This window comes from Rhineura floridana, chromosome 7 (genome assembly GCF_030035675.1).
Source record: "Rhineura floridana isolate rRhiFlo1 chromosome 7, rRhiFlo1.hap2, whole genome shotgun sequence".
Classification (NCBI taxonomy): domain Eukaryota; kingdom Metazoa; phylum Chordata; class Lepidosauria; order Squamata; family Rhineuridae; genus Rhineura; species Rhineura floridana.
Genome location: NC_084486.1, coordinates 87,116,253 through 87,136,380, shown reverse-complemented (window position 1 = coordinate 87,136,380; position 20,128 = coordinate 87,116,253). Strand labels below are relative to the sequence as shown.

Genomic DNA, 20,128 nt, shown 5'->3' with positions numbered 1-20,128 from the left:
GGTGCTCTCCTGCTAGAGTCATTTCTCATCAGATCTTGAGAAAAGGGACCCATCCTTTCTTGCTAAGTCCAGCTCAGGGTTCCTTGCTTAGCTTGAAGCAAGCAGTTGACTTAACTCCTGTTCCCTGATGCTAGCACCTTCCAATCTTAAACTGTTGTCCTCCTCCCCTCTCTTTCCTTCCTTCCGTTTCTATGGAACTGCATTTGCTGGTACGATGCATTCTGGAATTTACACATCAAGCAACAATGAAATAATGGGCACATCTAAAAGTTGCGGAAAATGTTCTGCGGGCAGAGAAGCATTCTTGTGTGAAAGGGAGAAGCACGCAGCAGAGAAGCCGAGCCATGTTCTTCCTGCATCTGAAACAGGAAGGCAGCCAAGAGCACCTGCTTTGACAACTCAGTTATGGTTGCACTGTCAACTGCTTCAGTTTTACAGCAATAGGATCAACAATGTTGGTAGCTGTCATTTGAATGTCATAGGACCTAGAAGCACCTGCAACAGTAGCATGTCCTATGCTGCAGATTCAAGCAGTCATCAGCATGGTCATACGGAGGTGGGGAAAAGGGAGGAATGTTATTTCAAGCTAGCTTAAAAGGTTACTTGCCATTGCTTAACAATGGCAAGGCATGAAAGAAGGCTGTTCTTTTCACTGCCCTGAGTAGTCCTGGGAAATGGTGTACCACCTGCCAGAGCCATTTTCCTTCCTCACTAGCTAGGGCTACGTCTGGTGTTACACTTCCCTGTATGTGTTTTCAAAATTAATGGAGCAAAGTAGCCATAACCTTTTGTTGTTGTTAATGTTGGAAAAGCCAGTTACTTATTTTGTAACTGTCTCCACATTTCACATTTAGGACAGTCCTTTCCCACATTATAAAGACACAAGTATCTGGCTGTTCTCTTGTTCCTTCTTTCCAGGCAAATTTAAAAAGTGAGGATGGAAGCAGAGAATTCAGTAAGTAAATAGCCACAGCACAAATGCACACACAGTTCTAGCTCAGCCTCTACTCCTGTCAGACCTAGACAGACACTTATCAGTGGTTGAGCCCTTCATAAATTGTTGGATACCATAGGCACAATCTCCTTGTTGGAACAGAAGAAACCAACCTCCCAACCTCAGCAGGATAGAAATATTTTAAATAAATAAATAAATGCTTTAATCTTTATGTGACAGGCCCACCCTAGGGAAGCCCCAACTGCTTTCCCATCAGAATCATTCTTTGTGCTTCTGTAAAAGTCCGGAACTTTGTGGGGGAAATGGGCCTCTGTGCTTTTGTTCTGACAGCGGTCAAGTTCCTGGCCTCCTGGTGCCTTGGCTCTTGTCCCAAAACTACAGGCCTAGAGATGGAAACAGTCCACACTAGCGAGTATGCTGTTCAGGCCAAGCACTGCTGCTGTTGGGGGTGTGGGTAGGAGGAGGCTATGCAATGGCTAGCATTGCCAGTTGTCCTATCCTGTTGGCAAAGGATAAAAGGTCAGGCAAATCCTGGCTGATTGGATTGGGGAAGGCTCAGGTTTCTTGCACATTTCCTCATTGGTAGGAGCAGCCAAAAAGTTACTTTTTAGCTACAGAGTCCTGGCTCCTTTCCCATCAAGCTATGGTGAGTTACTAGAAGCCCAGTGGGTTGGGGTTGGAATTTGGAATATAAATTGTATCTCCCTTGTCAGCTACTTTCTTTTCATGGTCTTAGGCTCACAATAAAAAATTATCTTCCCTTCAGAGTTCTCTTCTCAATTTATGGGTAGTCTGCTATGTTTTACCCATTCTGTAGTCAAAACCCATTATACCAATTTTCACCAGCAACACAATTTTCAGTTGCATATTTCAACCTACTCATTTTGTGTTTTATAAAAGGATGCTCACTTGGGACAGAGAAGGGGAAGATGTAACTTATAATTGGGCTTGTCATTTGACATTTGGTAGCTAGTGGCAGAATTTTGTTAAAATTGTCAACAGCTGTCAGAGTTGCCATGCCCTACAACAGGACTATCAAGATTCTCAGGGCTATGATCCATTTGGTTTCTTTGCCATGACACTTGACTGCAGTGGGACATGAGTGAAAAAAGCGAATTAACAAGCAGGGGACAGCTGTGGTCATGAATGTTATGGGGCCTGTCAAGAACATATGGGGACAGGATTGCTGATTCACTGAAGAAGTCAGATTCCTTACAGTGCAATCCTATATTCAGAAGTAAGTATTGTTGAGTTCAATGGGGCTTATACTCCCAGGAAACTAGATATAGGATTGCAGCCATAATCTCCCTTAGAAATGCATATTTGCTGAAATGCTGGATAAAAAAACTTTCCCACTACAGTCCTGCTCCATTGAGCAAATTGATGCAAAGTAATGGCCAGTTTGCCCTTTCTAGAAGCTTACAGTATGATAGGCCTACACACAAAAGCACTGCAATCAGGCCAAACTGCTCTGTAAAATGATTAAGACATGTTGACTTCACACTTGGATACTGAGGTAACTTTTGGTTAGATTTAATGCTAGGTACAGTCCCTTTAAAACTCAGTAGTAAACTCATTTTAAGCAACGACTGTTTCTGATACTGGAAGCTGCTTGCAGGAAGTTGCATTAATGGAAATATATCACATTCTGGGCAGATTCAAATCACTTTTAAATCATCTTTGGTTTTATCCCATCATTCATTGTGATTTGATTTTCATGCAAAATATGAACATCAAGAAATTATCCTACTCTGTTCTGTTGTTTGATTACCATTATTAAAGAGGTGGGCCATGATGCTGGAAGGTGCTCAAATGGGCTGGTCCTGAGGTTTGCAACCCTCTTGCCTCATTTCTGCCTGATAGGCTGGATAGCATACCTGAGAGCACACATTTAACTCCTTAACATGTTATTAAATGCAATGACATTATGAAATGTGTTTTGTTCTGCATTAAAATGTTTCTGAACCAACACGGGGAAAAGGGACTGCAAGTGATGGTTGGAAGCTTGTGAACACACCTACAGAAAGAGTCATTTATAAATCCTTAACATTTATATAGCACATTTCAAAGTGCTTCCAATTATCTCAGAAATCCAGTAGTATTCTGTACAACAGGACTAGGGAAGCTATGCCACGCCAGATGTTGCTTGACTCTAACTCCCATCAGCCCCAGGCACCATTGCTGATGGCAGGGCCACCAGTTCCTCATCCCTACCATACAAGGTATCATGCAGCACTCTTCTGTTCACCAGGACATTTTAGAGCATGTTTCTTATAGTAGGGACCTTCAAAGGACTAGCCTGTGAAGGATTCAGGTGGGCCATTCTGAAAGCACTGCTGCTTACTGGTCAATAGCACAATGTTATTTGGATTCTACAGGCTGATCCTAAGGAGGGTGACTTTGCAGTGTAAACTAGATAGCCTTTGGTTCCCTGCGGTTCTGAAGAGCAGCCACTTCTGACTGGCCCAGAAAACAAAACCATTTGTGTGAATTTAAAGGTGGCGTTGTAGGAGAGAAATGAAAAAGCATGCGAAGCAATCATGATGTCTGCTCCTGTGTGTCCTGAAGAGGAAGTGGCCCTGATGCCAGCACAAACTGTCTCTAAGCCAGACCAGTGTGGGCTTACTTTCCACCTGCTGTGGCCCATAAATGCCTTGCTTCCTGCTTGTGTTCTCATACTCTGCCAATGTTTGCAGAGGTGTTCCCGTCGGCCACACCCACTGCAGAAATAAATACAGCACCCTGCAGATTAAGAACCATACCCAGGAACAACAGGAAAGTAGCATTTTGGTTTCTCTCGAAGCACATGCAGCCATATATAAATTGATGTTGTTATAAGGATTATTGAGTTACTGTATCTGAAACTCTCTGAACACCCAGAGGATATTATGTAACAGCATATTTATCATTATGTATTATTTTATTTTAAAGCACTTAAGTCTGGCTCTAGGTTTCTGTGAGTTTCAGGTAAGACCTAGAGTGGATCCCCACTGCCCCTATACAGCTCTCGCTCTCGCTCTCTCGCACGCACGCACGCACACGGTTTCTGTGCTATCACTGATGGTGGTCAGGTGTAGGAACTCCTGTTGCAGAGGTGGGCTGACCTGGGGGAACTGGAGTGGAGTGAGCTCCACTAGGCCCAGCACTGGTGGTGGCACTGGGCCACTGCCAGCCTCTTGTGCAATTGGGTTGCAATGGCAGCAGCTATGCTGCCCGCTTGAGAGCAGCTGCCTGGATGAGCTTTAGAGAAGTAAGTGGTAGCCACTTACATTTAAAAAGGCTATCACATTGGTATCATACCTGTTGTTCCCTATTGATTGCTTAGTTTCTAGGGGAATTATGGAACTTTGCTGAAAGTCAGTGCAGCTGTGGGCATGAAACTGAGCAGAGATGGCAGCACTCAGCAGCATTCCTCATGTCTTTGGTCAACAGGTATCCCTTTCTGGTCCATGGGCCTGGCCAGCTACGTAGCCATACCAACCATGAATGCTGCAACTGAAAACACACACAACAATGGTTTGGTTTTGTTTATGTATGCAGCCTAGAATGAAATAGAGATAGGACAAAACCTGTGCATACAATATTGGCTTATTAGCAAGCTGGTTATATGCTACGCAAAGAGACCATTCCTCCTGTACCATGGAAACCTGCAAAGAACTTAACAATTGTACAGCTACTCTAAAGTAAGCCTGCAATAAATTAATATACAACCAGAATGTAATTATAGTTTTCCTTTAGGAAGAACAGTTATGTTTTAAATGTATTGGGCAATTTGCTAGTCATTGTTTGATGTTATTACTCACTTTTATTACTTATATAGCAGCATTGATGTGCGTAGCACTTTAACATAAGCATAAAGGCAGATTCCTGCTTTGAGGGGTTTGCATGAACAATTTCAACAGAGGGAGGAGATTATGAAGACAGGTGCAATCCAAGCCCCACTGGAAAGCCAGCTGAGGGGCCATAGGAAGCAGCCCAAGTACCACTCCCCCAGTAGAGGGGGAGGTATACTAATGGATGACACACTGCCAGAAATCCCCCCATATGGCAGTGTCTGCTGGCAGTAGATGTTCTGCAAGCGATGTTCCACTAGCTGTGTGGGAGAGGAATGCATCATGGTGAAGGTAGGGCATGGATGCAGCATGTCCAATACCCTTTCATTTCCCCAACACACATACAGAAACAACACAATCCCACGTCAGCTCTAGAGATGGCATAATTAATTTTCTCCCATTGTAGTCAATGGGAGGGAAAGAGTAAATCCACCCTACCTTCCATGCTGCCCACAGTGAAATGGCAAAGCAACGAATGTGGTGGCTACTCTACTAGTTACCCCACACACACACAAATGTAGGAATGCTCTGCCCTTTTTATTTCCCACTCTTGCATACTGTCAAACTCAGACATCTTAAATGCATCATATAGTGGGCTGACACTTCTCTTTATGGAAGAAACGTGTACAAATTTAACATAAAAAGTATTTAAATGGAACTTTTAAAACAAATGTTCAATAAACAGTTTGACTAGCTCTGTAGGTCCAGCACAGCTTTTGCCTCCTCTCCTTCCCCATTATCCCCTTCTCCCTCTGTTCATGAGCTGCTCTTTAAACTGAGGCAAAGCTTTAAAAGCAGTGTTGGCAGGACAGAGGGAGGGTTGTAAGTCCTGCTGGGCACATTGAGGTCCCTTGAGATGCTTACATGGGTTCACTAAAATTGGCCTCAGCTGTATTGTGCTATAAAGAGCATACCTGTGGCTTTCTCAGCACAGTCTGGACAAGGGGGCTTTGTGTTTTGTATTATAAAACTGGATCACCTTTGCCCTCTTTCCTAAGATTTTTTTTATTTTAAACTTTTTTTATTATATAATCAAATAAATGTTACAGCATAAGAAATCATACAAAACATCAACAGTGACAACCCTCTTTCCTAAAATGGTATTCTGATGTCTGTTGAAATAAGAGTCCTGGAGTGATGAATAAAAACTGGGCAAGGCTGTGACAATGCACTGATGTCTATGGCTCAGTTCTTACAGCTGAATACTGTTTGTTCTGTGTTCACACTCACTGGTTTCAAATCCCTAAGCAAACAAATGTTTTCTCACGTCATTTGCCGCCACCTCTTTTGTCAACAGTGAGGAGAACTCTTGGTCTTTAGAGACCAGTTCCAAACTTCAAGTATGTATGTTTTTATGAGTCTGGTTTTAAAATAATAAGATTTTCAAATGATTTTCCTCTTTTATGTGGCATATGAGCCTGCTGAAACACACTATGAATGTTTTAATGCTGCCCTCCAACTAGCACAATCCCTTTTAAGGATAATTAAATGGGCAACAGCCAGTAGCTATAAATCTTATAGGACTAGATAAATGGACACAAGTATTTGCATGGTCGCTTATGTGAAATTTAGGTCCCTCTGTCCCTTCTGGCCAGAAGGTATCCCCTCCTCCTGCTACAGTGGAGGCTGGCCCTTCAGAACTAATGGAGTACTGCCTCACCACCTCATTCTGCCTTGTTACTTACAACCAGTCCAGAGAGTAGAACTCATTCTCAGCTTCCTCTTCCTCAGTCTTGTACTTGTAAAACACAGCAAGGAGGAAGATGGGAGCAAAGCTAGAATTAGTTGGTTCTGACCATATCTGTCACTGGCTCTGGCTCCACCTACTGTTGGCCTCCTGCCTTACGCCCTCCCAGTCCCAATAAACACCAGCCACCCGTCCCAAGGTGATACTCAAAGCTGACCCACTCATTCTCCTACTCCAACAGTCTACTCCCCCAACAAGCCCCTTCACACTCTGCCCAGATCTTTTTGATAATCTCTAAAGAGTAATCAAATACACCAGGAAAAAATGAAAAGAAAAATAATCATACCAATTACCTGCTATACCACATGTACCATACAGTGAGATAATCTACATGTACAGGAACCAATTCCCTTACTGAGAAGGGCATTGCTAAAGGATCAGCTGTAACTGAGTCACTATACTGCAATATGTAACTGCCAGGCTGTGCCATCAGAGCACTGGGCAGATGGAAACATAAAATAACAGATGCATTTTCCTTGGTATAATACACAGAAGAAGAAGAGGAAGAAAAAGAAAGGAGTCACAGAAACTAGAGAGAATGCAAAAAGGTGGAGCTAGTTCTCAAAAGTGACAACTATTAAGGTTTATTGTAGCTCAACACATTTCAGTTCCTTCAGGAGCAATCATAGTCTTTCTGAAGCAATTTATACAAATGCTGCTTCTACCACAGGGATAGCCTACCATTAGGGAAAATTAAGCATCCTCCACAGGCGACAGTTGCAGGAGGGAGGCAGAGTTGCCCCCCCACTCTTCCTTCTCAGTCCCCAGCTGTTCCCTTCTGTTGGGGATGGAACTGTGTGTGCCACATAGGCTACCCTGTGCTCCCGTAGCTGGCCTGCTACACTCAGGTGTGGTGGAAGACACTGTCGCATTGTCAATTTTGATGTCAGATTGAACTGCAAGTCAGCTTCTGTGCATGGAATTGGGAGGGCAGCACAATATCTTGCATTAACCCTTCCTATCTGGCACCATGACAAAGCACAGAAATTGCAGTTCTGAAATGCTTTGAGCTACTACAAGAAAGAAACTTTAATAGTTAGTACTTTGAGAACTTGTTTTACCTTTTTACATTCTCCTTTTTCTTGGCATTCAGTCACCTGGAGTGCTGTGGAATGGTAGGATGTAACTACTACTAGTAGTACTACTACTATTACTACTACTGCTAATAATAATAATAATATATTGATGTGTGTGTGTGTTATAATCTGAAAAACATATCTGAATAGAGCTTTCAGTATAAATAGAAATGCTGGGATGGCAAAGAGATAGCACTCTTCAAGTACATGAAAGGTTACCACATGGAAGAGGGCTGGGATCTCTTCTCGATCACCTTTCTTTTCACCCTGTTGCCATCTGGAGGTGTCTGCGGAGACAAAAGCAGGAGCATCTGGGAACCAAGATGTTAAGAAAGGAGGAACAGAGGTCAAAAGGAAATCCAGAAGAGATACATAGTATTTTTGTTTATTAATTATTATTTCTTATTACTCCATTTATACCCACTTTTCCTCCAAAGAGCTCAAGATGGTGTACATTGCTCTCTTCCCCCTCCCATTTTTATTCTCACAACAACCCTGTGAGGTGGTGTCATGGCCCCATCAGAGGACTCATCAGATGAGGATGACTCAGGAGTAACAGCAGCAGACCCAGAAGCAGCAGACCCAAACTCTGAGAACCCAGCTCCTTCTCCCCCTCAGCTGCAGAGCACCCCAGACACAGTTGAAGCCCTTCAGCCAGACGCAGACAGTGAACAGGATACTCCCCCCCTCACCTGCAGAACGTAGACAGCAGAAGGTCAGAGACAGAGATTGCAGAGAAGCTAAATGAATTCTTTGCATCTGTTGTCACAGTGGAAGATATAGGGCAGATCCCTGAACCTGAACTAACATTTGCAGGAAGGGATTCTGAGGAACTAAGACAAATAGTGGTAACGAGAGAGGAAGTTCTAAGCTTAATGGACAATATAAAAACTGACAAATCACCGGGCCCGGATGGCATCCACCCGAGAGTTCTCAAAGAACTCAAAGGTGAAATTGCTGATCTGCTAACTAAAATATGTAACTTGTCCCTTGGGTCCTCCTCCGTGCCTGAGGACTGGAAAGTGGCAAATGTAACGCCAATCTTTAAAAAGGGATCCAGAGGGGATCCCGGAAATTACAGGCCAGTTAGCTTAACTTCTGTCCCTGGAAAACTGGTAGAAAGTATAATTAAAGCTAGATTAACTAAGCACATAGAAGAACAAGCCTTGCTGAAGCAGAGCCAGCATGGCTTCTGCAAGGGAACGTCCTGTCTCAGTAACCTATTCGAATTCTTTGAGAGTGTCAACAAGCATATAGATAGAGGTGATCCAGTGGACATAGTGTACTTAGACTTTCAAAAAGCGTTTGACAAGGTACCTCACCAAAGGCTTCTGAGGAAGCTTAGCAGTCATGGAATAAGAGGAGAGGTCCTCTTGTGGATAAGGAATTGGTTAAGAAGCAGAAAGCAGAGAGTAGGAATAAACGGACAGTTCTCCCAATGGAGGGCTGTAGAAAGTGGAGTCCCTCAGGGATCGGTATTGGGACCTGTACTTTTCAACTTGTTCATTAATGACCTAGAATTAGGAGTGAGCAGTGAAGTGGCCAAGTTTGCTGACGACACTAAATTGTTCAGGGTTGTTAAAACAAAAAGGGATTGCGAAGAGCTCCAAAAAGACCTCTCCAAACTGAGTGAATGGGCGGAAAAATGGCAAATGCAATTCAATATAAACAAGTGTAAAATTATGCATATTGGAGCAAAAAATCTTAATTTCACATATACGCTCATGGGGTCTGAACTGGCAGTGACCGACCAGGAGAGAGACCTCGGGGTTGTAGTGGACAGCACGATGAATATGTCGACCCAGTGTGCGGCAGCTGTGAAAAAGGCAAATTCCATGCTAGCAATAATTAGGAAAGGTATTGAAAATAAAACAGCCGATATCATAATGCCGTTGTATAAATCTATGGTGCGCCACATTTGGAATACTGTGTGCAGTTCTGGTCGCCTCATCTCAAAAAGGATATTATAGAGTTGGAAAAGGTTCAGAAGAGCGCAACCAGAATGATCAAGGGGATGGAGCGACTCCCTTACGAGGAAAGGTTGTAGCATTTGGGGCTTTTTAGTTTAGAGAAAAGGCGGGTCAGAGGAGACATGATAGAAGTGTATAAAATTATGCATGGCATTGAGAGGGTGGATAGAGAAAGGTTCTTCTCCCTCTCTCATAATACTAGAACTCGTGGACATTCAAAGAAGCTGAATGTTGGAAGATTCAGGACAGACAAAAGGAAGTACTTCTTTACTCAGTGCATAGTTAAACTATGGAATTTGCTCCCACAAGATGCAGTAATGGCCACCAGCTTGGATGGCTTTAAAAGAAGATTAGACAAATTCATGGAGGACAGGGCTATCAATGGCTACTAGCCATGATGGCTGTGCTCTGCCACCCTAGTCAGAGGCAGCAAGCTTCTGAAAACCAGTTGCCGGAAGCCTCAGGAGGGGAGAGTGTTCTTGCACTCGGGTCCTGCTTGCAGGCTTCCCCCAGGCACCTGGTTGGCCACTGTGAGAACAGGATGCTGCACTAGATGGGCCACTGGCCTGATCCAGCAGGCTCTTCTTATGTTCTTATGTTCTTATGAAGGTCAGGCAGAAGAGGGGCAGGCCTGTCCACTTAAGGCCAAAATGCTGAGGGCTCACACCTGCTGACAAACCTGCTCCTTAAAAGTCAAACCTTGGCTTCAGCTTGTTGCTGACTACAACATCAGGTGTGGCTTTGTGTGTTTCTAGTTTCCCTGAATCTTATCTTGGACTGACCCCTTGGCAATTGAACCCGGACCTCTACTGACCTCGCTTCTGGACTTCTGGCTTGGCACATAAGCTTAGCAAGGGTTTTCTTTTTTTCCTCCAGAGCTCAACCTTTTGTCCAATTTTCAAGAAAAACTGATCTTTCATAGTTCTCAGGGTGGCCAGAGGCAAAAGGGAAAAGGCTGCTGTGCCTTTAATAGCTGTGTAGAAGAGGGAATTTCAGCAGGTGTGGCATGTTCAATTTCACATCTGGCTATCCTAATACTTCCTAATGTTTTGATACATGGGAATTTCTTTTCCATCCCTGCGAGATGGAATGTTGGGTATTTCAGAAACAGGATCTTTTCTCATCAGGAGGGGACTTATCTCGCAAAATAGGCCAGTTTCAGTCATCTATCTTTCCAATCTACAGCAAAGGGCAAACTGCATGGAAGCAAAGCAGCATCTTCAGTCTGGCATTCTTTGTTGAATTTCAGTGTTTAGGCTATTTATTTTTGCTAAACAATTATGTTCCCCTGAGGCACGAGCTGTTTGCTAAGGAATGTCCCTCTGGAAGGATGAAGCAGGAGTTCAGATTCCCAGGTGGCTGTTTCAGTCTACCCCAAGGCACCCTTAGCAAATTTAACAAAGAAGTTCCTGTCAGAAATTCCTAATTCCCCAGGCTCCAATAGGGATAGCCTTAGCAGCCGGAAATGAGGTGGTGCAAACTCTCTGAGGGTGTCTGCTTTGGGAACAGGGCAGCCTGGTTCCTTTCACCAGAGAACAAGCTGACAGACCAAGCAGAGAAATTTGTTGCTCCTCCCAGAGTTTAGATACTACAGCAAAACTGCAGAGTGAGGAAGTTCAATGCTCGCTAAACAAATGGGTTTTAGTAGTTTTTTTGGTAAAAAATGAGGGGTCTCTACTCATTCCTTGATAAAAGTGCTATTGGTGTCAGCACAAAATGAACAACCAAAAAAAGAGGTGCACGTACTCTGTACCAGTACTCTGGACCAATGAATACCATCACAAAAAAGCCCTGGCTTTACTAATCTCTTTGCTAATGGAACAACACTTTTATGCTGTCTTGGGCTGCGCTGGGAGGAAGAGCAGCATATAAATAAAATAATAATAATAATAATAATAATAATATCAGAATCTAAACAAACTTATTTTCATATTTCCCAAAATATAAATGTCAATTTTTAATTTCAGAAATTATCACCCGATAAGAGCCAGTGTGGTGTTGTGGTTAAGGTGTTGGACTACTACCTGGGAGACCTGGGTTCAAATCCCCACACAGCCATGAAGTTCACTAGGTGACCTTGGGCCAGTCACTGCCTCTCAGCCTCAGAGGAAGGCAATGATAAACCCCCTCTGAATACCGCTTACCATGAAACCCTATTCATAGGGTCGCCATATGTCAGAATTGACTTGAAGGCAGTCCATTTCCATTTCAAAGTCCTTTTATTCTGTAGGGCTGACTCTCATTTTCTATATGGAAATTTATTGACTTCTGACTCAACAGCATGTCACTGTGCCCTTAAGTAGCTGATTTCCTAACTTATACTCTATAAAGTGTGATGCTCAAATTTACTGGCTGTATCTATAAAGATAGAACACCTCAGAGCCTGTTCCAGCTGGACCTTTCCCTCCCCCCACAATGAAATCTACCATCAACTGCTCAGTGAGAAAGATTCTGATGTGTTTTTAATATGTTAATATTATTAATTATGTTTTTAAAATATGTAATTGATTATTATTTGCAAGGTGCCTTGGTAGGATTTATATTCTGCAAGGTGGGATACAAAGAATTGTAATTCATAAGAAATTAATAATATATTCCTTGAAAAGTTGCTTGGGCACAAATCCCAGAGTGAAGTTGCCTGGTACAGTAAAAATGGGGCCTGTGTCACTCTGAAGACTAACAAACACTGTGTAATATGTTTTTGTGGGCCAGAGCCCACTTAAACGTTTGAAAACACTTATGTCAGGGCTAACGAGAGGTTCAGTTAAGCTAATAAGCAGGTAAACCCTAGCCAGGTACACTCTGAAGTAAATCCCTCTTTATTCAGTGGGATTTATTTCCAAGTAAGTGAGCATAGGATTGCAGCCATAGCTTTTTGCTCAGGAAACACACAAAGACAGCTGCAATTAGATGAGATCAAAATATTAATTAACAAGCCTTGAGTGCTTGGCACTAAGAAACTGTTTTTCTTCTAACAGGAATTCTAGTTGATAACCAATATCAAATGTATTACCTAACAGCTTATACAGTGCACTATTAAATACTTAATAAAGATAAGGTGAATAAGCAACAGTCAATTGTGTCAGGTAATAATAATTCAATAATCTAACCATAAAGTTGACAAAGGAAATCAGTATTAATAGGCTTTCACCTTTAATTATAACTTCTAGTGCTTTTATGTTCTTCTTCTTCTGTGCCTGAAGTTTCATTCAGTCAGCATTCCCACACACAGCACTTACAGGCCTTGTTCAATGCAATTTCCTTTTTGGTTCAATCTCTCAGCTCCTCTGTTGCTCTGAGCTTACTGCCAGCTATTCTGTCTGCATGTAGGCAAGGCTGGGATTCACAAATGCATTATCTATTATACTATGGCACACTGCGTCAACCCAGGGTACTATATCACTCCATCTGCAGCTTGTTGAAATGGTTCTGCCTTTGCCAACCTGGTGCCCTCCAGCAGTTTTGAACTACAACTCCCATCAGCCTCAGCCAACACAGCTGAAATAGCGCCTATCTCACCTGTGATGTTGTTCTCTCTCAATTGCCTTCTCCACAGACTCTTCTCATTCCCATTTCTCTCTTGTTGACTGTCATGGTATCATCATGCTTCCTCTATACAGCTCATGCTCTGCTCCGCTTCCCACAAATATGTTTCAATAGGCCTGTATACTTCCTGAAAGAGGCAATGACTATTTAAGCGGTATTGCTCAACATATAAGGTAAACTTAGAGAGTTTATAGCTATACTGATCTTGCCAGGTGTTACTTAGTAACAGGACAAAATGTTAAGAGGGAAATGAAAGTACAAGACTCAAATGTTGCTAAAATATTAGATATGAATATTTATAGAGAGCTCAGTTTAACTACCAAGAACAATATTAACCAAAACACTGAATAGCAGGAATCAAAGGGCCATCTTATTTAGATTCACAAGGGAGGACCCTCCATGCTCAAGTATAGTTTGTCACATTGTTCAGATTACTTGTTATCCCCTCTAGGATGCACACCTTAAAGTGGTGAGGAGCTTTGAGAGTGTTGAAGAAGCTGAGAGCAATGTGGTCAGAAGTCTAGACCTAGAGGCTAGACTCCTGGCAGGGTCACCCAAGGTGGAATGGTCAAAGCTGAGACAACAGACTAAGATGCATCCAGACTCAGGGGAAGGCAATGGTAAACCACCTCTGAATACTTCTTACCATGAAAATCCTATGAATAGACTATCCAAAATGCAACATGAAATAGGGTTGGAAGATGAGACCCCCAGGTCAGAAGGCACTCACTGATCTACTGGGGAAGAACACAGGACAAGTATGAGTAGTGCTGTGGCTAATGATCTCTGTCAGTGAGGCAACAATAAAGGATGTTCAGTACTATTTGAAGAAAATTTCTGCACAATTTCTTGAGATGGTGTAATTATTTCCACAGCTACCAAGAGAAAAGGAATGTATGAAATTGATCAGCAAAGTCCAGAGGCTAATATTGCGAAGGACTGCTGTAACAAACCATGTTTGCATTTATGGCATAGAAGGCTTGCACACAGAGACATTGCAAAAATTATTTGAACCCTGCCAAGGAAAGGGTAGATGTATATGTTGTGTTAAAGCTAAAGGGACAAGACCAAGTTTTCCTAAGCAAAGTGGAAGGAAGACAAAGCGCCCCCTAGAGTTGATTCACAGTGACATTTGTGAAATGCCAATACTTTCAAATGGTGGAAATCGATATATTGTTTTATTGATGACTGTTCAAGATTAACTGTAATCTATATACTGAAAGAGAATGGGCAGATGCTTCAGAAACTCAGAGTATATTGCAATGGTGACCACTAAATTCCAGAGAAAGCCACAAATACTACGTTCTGATAATGAAGGAGAATACATGTCTCATGCTACCCAGGAGTTTCTGAGTGAACATGGGATTGAGCATCAGACGACTGTACCTCACAACTTGGAAAATGGCATCTCGGAGACAAAATTCAGAACCCTTATTGAGATGGTGGCATCAATGCTAGAAGATGCCAATCTCCCACAGAAACATTGGGGAGAGGCAGTGTATACTGCCACCTATCTACAGAATCGTTTGCCAACAAAAGCGAATGGCAACAAGACTCCATTCGAATTATGGCATGGACTCATACCCAGTTTGGCTCATCTAAAGGTGTTTGGATCAAAAGTATACAGTCACATACCACACCAGAAGCGAACCAAATTGAACAACAGTACAAAAGAAGGAATCTTTGTTGGATATTCTACAAAACAAAAAGGATACAGAATCCTAAATCCCAAAACAGAAAGAATTGAAATCCAAAGAGCTGTCTACTTTGATGAAGGTCAAGGTGCATTTCAACCTGAAGGGGCACCATCCCAAAACCACGACAATGAAGAAGATAAAGTAGAAATACCATACAGTAATGCAGATCACAGCCAACATGCCAGCACTGGAAGACAGTGAGGAATCTGAGCGAGAAGGGGAACCTGCACAGCCAGAAGGGGCAGCAGAGAATCCTGCACCAAGATGCTCTAACCGCACCAACAAAGGTGTACCTCCACTGAGACTGTCCTACCTTGCAAGGGCTGATGAACTTCCAGAGCCAGAGACCTGGAAAGAGATTGAAACTGTAGTCAAACATACAACAATCAGGACACTCCTGGGTGTCGCTGCTAACAAGAAAACGTAGGTGGAACACATGGATATAAAAACAGCGTACTTGCATGCAGAAAAAGAAGAGGAAATCTACATGCAACAACTGCCAGGTTTTGAAATACCAGGAAAGGAAACCCTAGTATGCAAACTACAAAAGAACATCTATGGACTGAAACAGGCTGCAAGGGCATGGAATGACAAACTGAACCAAATGCTCTTGAAAGAGGGCTTTAAAAGAGGCTTATGAGAGTCCACAAGACAAGCAAGAGTTAGTAAATAATCTAAACAAGGAAGTTGAAGTGAAATGTCTAGGTAAAGCTTAAAGTCTCTGTCTGATTAATTCGTAGGGAAGATGTAATCTTTAGCAAAGATTCAAATACACAAAGCTCACTCAAATACCTAATTTTGCTACTCTGCAATATTAAGTTGGATTCCTGCAGGGGATTGTACTTGATGGCCTTATAGGGCCCTTCCAATTCTACTGTTCTATGACTCTTAACATTTTCTTATATTAATTACAGGACTAGACACTTCTAAATTGAAGGTGGAGAAGCAAATGCTCCCCATGTATAAAACTCATAGTAATTCCCCCACCTCCCCACAACAGAGTTTTCAGAGTTTGTCATTTTTCTTAACTATGTTACCATTCACCTATTCACTCTGGATATTTTTCCATTAATTACAGATGGACTGCAAACAGATATATTAGGTTTCCAATTTGAAACTGGGATCAGATGATTTCCATCAATTGTAAGTGTGTGGAAAAATGCAAAAATATTAGAATGGTGTTGTTATGAGCATGGGGGTTGGAATGGATGATTCCTGTGGGTCCCTTTCCAGCCTCTGATTTGGAATTCTGTGCCTTGGAATGAGGAACTCTCTGCTGGTCAAATGAGTCTTTTGTTAACCAAATAGATTGGTCAGGTAAGATAATGGGCCGATCTGTTGCCTAGCCATGGAGAATGGGCCAGGAAGACCCCTTTTGTCATTGAAACTCTTCTGGAGAGGAGCCCTCCCCCGACTTCTGGCAGCTAGCAGAAGTGTGCTTGTAGTTTTGAGATGTGCCTAGAGAATGGCTGGGGCTGCAGGGAAGCAGAGAGACTAGCTCTCTGCACCATGGCATTTTGGGTGCCTCCTGTAACCTCGATGGAAAAGCTGGGTATTGAACTGCTGATGCATTGAACCCCTCCATCCTTGAGCTCAGGTTGGAATGTGTGTAAATAAATAAACCATAAAGACACTGCAGTCTCCGCTGACCTTCTTCCCAAAGGCAACCAAACCCTGGAAGACTGCAGGGACCCCCAAAATCTCACCACTCGGAGATTGGGGGAGGCGCAACAGTATTAATAAAAAGACAATTGTCCTTTGTTTCAAAAAGTGGTATACTAACAAATAGTGATGATGATGGCTATAATTTCTGACTCAACAGAAAACAGATAGATATGGACAGAAAAACTTAACATGGATGGAATCCAATAGGAAAAACTGTGGAATTAATCTAATCAACTTGATAAGAGTGAGAAAGGATGCAAAGAATGATTACATTTTGATAGATTATTGGGTTTTGGAATAATAATATTAAAAGACAATCTGAATTTTGGTAGCTGAGGAAAAAAATACAGATGGCAGCCCCTTGGTAAAATAACAATAAACAAATACTTGACAACTTGTCTTTTAATGATACCTCAAAATCTGAGGTGGGTCGCTTTTATCTACCTAATGGCAGAGCTAGCCCTAATAATAATAAAAGTTGACAATCCCATGCCAATTAATATTACAAGAAAATGCAGGCAAGGTAGGAGTTTTTGCATATTCAGGGGACTCCCCATGTATGAAAAAAATAGTGCTTACAAAAAAGAGAGAGTTTGTGTCGGAATTGCTTTTTAATATGTTTTTACACCTTTTTTAAAAATATAGACTTTTTAAAGCTTTTAAAATGTTTTTAAAGATGTTTTGTTTTAATGTTACTTTAACACATCATAAAATCAGACTTTAAAATATATTAAAACAAAACAGACTGTTTTTATGATATGTTAAAGTGTTCTTAGAGCTTATGTTTGCCACCCTGGGATCCTACTGGGAGAAAGGGTGGTAAGTAAGTAAGTAAGGAGACCCTCACAAATCCACCCAATGAAGGCAGCATATGCACAAAGCCCCCAGAAGATTATGTTAAAAATCTTTAGGGACTTTAACTGACAATTAAAAGATGTACTTTCCTTCCCCCCCAGGTATTTCCTAGTTTCTGATGCCAATACTTCAGCATCTTCACTCCTATTAATTATTTATTTATGATTTTTAATTAAAAGTTATAATCCATTTGATCATAAAATATCCAACCAGGGAACAAGTAGTACATAGAAAATGCATGTAAAGACAATAATTAAAACAGCATTATAGCAACATTTTAAAAACCCTTCATTATATACAGTGCCAACTACAGAAAAAATGTAAATGATAACCATTCATTTAGCAAAAACCCGAGTAAAAAGGAAATGAAAAGTTTTGCATTGTAGCACTATTTTATTGGAACATCCTATTGGAATGTTTTCTTATTGTGTTTGTTGTAGTTTTTTCATAATCCTGTGAACAGCTTTCATTTTCTCTGTGTGAAATGATGTTAATAAAAATGTACAAAACAGATAAATGAAAGCACTAGCAATGACAAAAAGCAAAGCTATTGAAGAACCTTTTGGGGGAGACAGAAGCAGCAAGGTGACCAGCACTCCATTCAGCTCCCAATGATTCCAGCTGTGGTGGCCCATCCTTCCCTATTCCAGTGGCCCCCTTGGAAGCTACTTAAGAACCACCGTGCCTGAGGAGAGGAGAGGCAGAAGACAGAACAGACTGGTAATCGGTGCCCAACACCCAGCTCCCAATAGCTCAGCTGAGGTGGACCCTCCCCTCCTCCATTTACCACCTCATGGCGACCAGAGAGCCCATCTTGCCCTGAGGGGAGGAGAAAGCAGGAAAGAACAGCCTGGAAGATAATATGATCAAAGAGAGTGGCATGGAAAGAGCAATGAAGAGCATGTACTTAAGCAGCTGGTTAACCTGTGCCAAAGGATGGAAGGAAACTAATGCAAATGAGAAAACAAAGCCTCTGAACCTCAGCATTTTTATTTTACTTCAGACAATGCAGTAAATAGATAAACAAAAATAAGAAACAAGCAGGGTGTGTGGGTGCAGGGGTATAATAACTTCCCCAGCTCAATAGGGGGAAAAACTTTTCTGGGATTTTAGAGGTTTTTGTTTTTTAAAAAACAACAGCACTTTTAACAGAATGACATGATTCAGCTGCTAATCTCACAGGACGGACAGTCAGTTTAAAAGTTAGCAGAAGGGTAGTTGATTCTGCTGAAGAAATACCTGAGTTTGGTTTATGGAAGGACACCGGGGGAAGAAACTCAAGCATCTGTGGCCGGCCATTGTGAGAAGAAGGATGTTGGCCTTTGGTCTGATTCGGCAGGGCTCTCGGATCAAGCTAACGTTAAAAGCCCCTCATTTTTCTGCTCTTTATATGTTTTATCTTTGGAAGCTAAGTGTGCGTCCCTCCCCCTCTTAAGCTCCAGGGAAAACTCCAGTCAATGGAAGCCTGAGGAGAGCTTGTTCAGGTTGCCAATAAAAAGGGAAAGTAGCCGACTCTCCATCTTCCGACGGAAACGATCCAGCCCCCCGCCCCGCTAGAACTGAAGGAGAGGCGAAGGGCTCTTTGGGCATCTAATAGCCTTCAAGGCTCCCGGGTTTGGAAGGAGCTGAGCTTAAGAAGATCCTACGTGCTGCCTACTGAGGGAGCCTGTGATCGCCTTGGGGGCAGCAGGCATCGTGAAAGGGTGACGAATGCCCTCAGTTGTCCCCGCCGGGCCGGGGGCATTCGCAGCTGGGAGTGGCCAGGCCGCCAAACGAGTGAGGGAGAGAGCGGAAGGAAGGACAGGGCGGGGAGGTGAGCCTATTCTCCCAGGGCCAGCCCCCTTGTTTCACGCCGAGGAAATCCGCTATGGGCAACCACCCGCGCCCGCCGGAGCGCCCGCGCTGTCGCCCGTGCGCTCCTTCTTCTGCTGAGGCTGCGCCCCCCCCAGTGTCCTCGAGAGGGCAGCGCCAGGTGAGGCCAATCTCCTCCCCCGACTCTTCCCCCGGCGGGCGGGCTGCTTAACCGGTCCATCTCTCCCGAACTGGTGGGTTTTCCGGCAACAAAAAGTAAGCTCTGGCGGGTCAGAGAACCAGCGGCGGGCTGAGGGAGAAGAGGCGGCTCGAGCGCGCGCGGGAATGGAAGGTCGGACTTCCTGACCAACTCACCCAGGACGGCGGAAAGTGGATCTGAGCGTAGCGTGTTTCCCCTGGCTCGCCTTTATCTGGCAGCCAGTTTTCGCATCTCTCCCAGCCCAGGCAAGCCAGAGCCGGGCTTCGCTCTCTGACTTCCTCCTTTGTGTTGCCTAGTTTGGGAGGGCTGGCCAGGCTGAGGCGGCAGGTGAGAACTTTCTAGGCAAGATCCGAACCAGGGAGGAGGGTGATGGGGTTGGATACGCACGAGACCGGAGAACTTCGGCCAGTTCGTGCGTTCATCCTCCACGCACCTTCTGGCTGGTGCTGCTGGAGCGGCTCGGAGCGGGGCTGCTCTCTGGGGTCGTAATTCTTGGAGCGGGAGAGGCTTGAGTTCTGGAGCAAAAGCGGTGCCGCTTCTGCCATTTTCATGAGGACAGGAGAAATGGCCCGCCGGGTCAGACCGAAGGCCCACCTAGTCCGGCATCCCTGTTTCCACGAGTGGCGAGCCTGATATCTTGGGAAAGCTTCCAGGCAGGGTTTCAAGGCAACGCTGCGCTCCTGTTGTTTGCCTTCTCCGTCCAGCAGTTTATATTCAAAGGTAACGCTATCCCTAGTTTTCACCTGAAATGGTTGCCTATTCGCTCTGAGGTT

General features: G+C 43.3%; 1 protein-coding gene and 1 long non-coding RNA gene across 8 annotated transcripts in view; one reads left to right on the top strand and one right to left on the bottom strand.

Moving 5' to 3' along the window:
- Positions 1 to 5,780: 5,780 nt before the first annotated feature.
- On the bottom strand, positions 5,781 to 19,794 carry LOC133389136 (uncharacterized). Of its 2 annotated transcripts, none has more exons than XR_009764037.1 (4): positions 18,584 to 19,794; positions 15,138 to 15,172; positions 13,101 to 13,254; positions 5,781 to 7,922 (listed from the first exon to the last, which is right to left on the bottom strand). It is a non-coding gene; the product is annotated as an uncharacterized LOC133389136 (long non-coding RNA). The 2 variants fall into 2 exon arrangements; XR_009764036.1 differs by having other exon boundaries at positions 19,511 to 19,794.
- Positions 18,052 to 20,128, top strand: part of LOC133389134 (prominin-1-A-like) — a 59,904-nt gene continuing 57,827 nt past the window's right edge. For 2 of the 6 annotated variants that reach the window (XM_061636238.1, XM_061636244.1), the window contains exon 1: positions 18,052 to 19,316. The gene's annotated coding sequence lies outside the window, so the exon portion shown is untranslated. The other 4 variants (XM_061636241.1, XM_061636242.1, XM_061636239.1 and 1 more) reach the window with 4 other exon arrangements.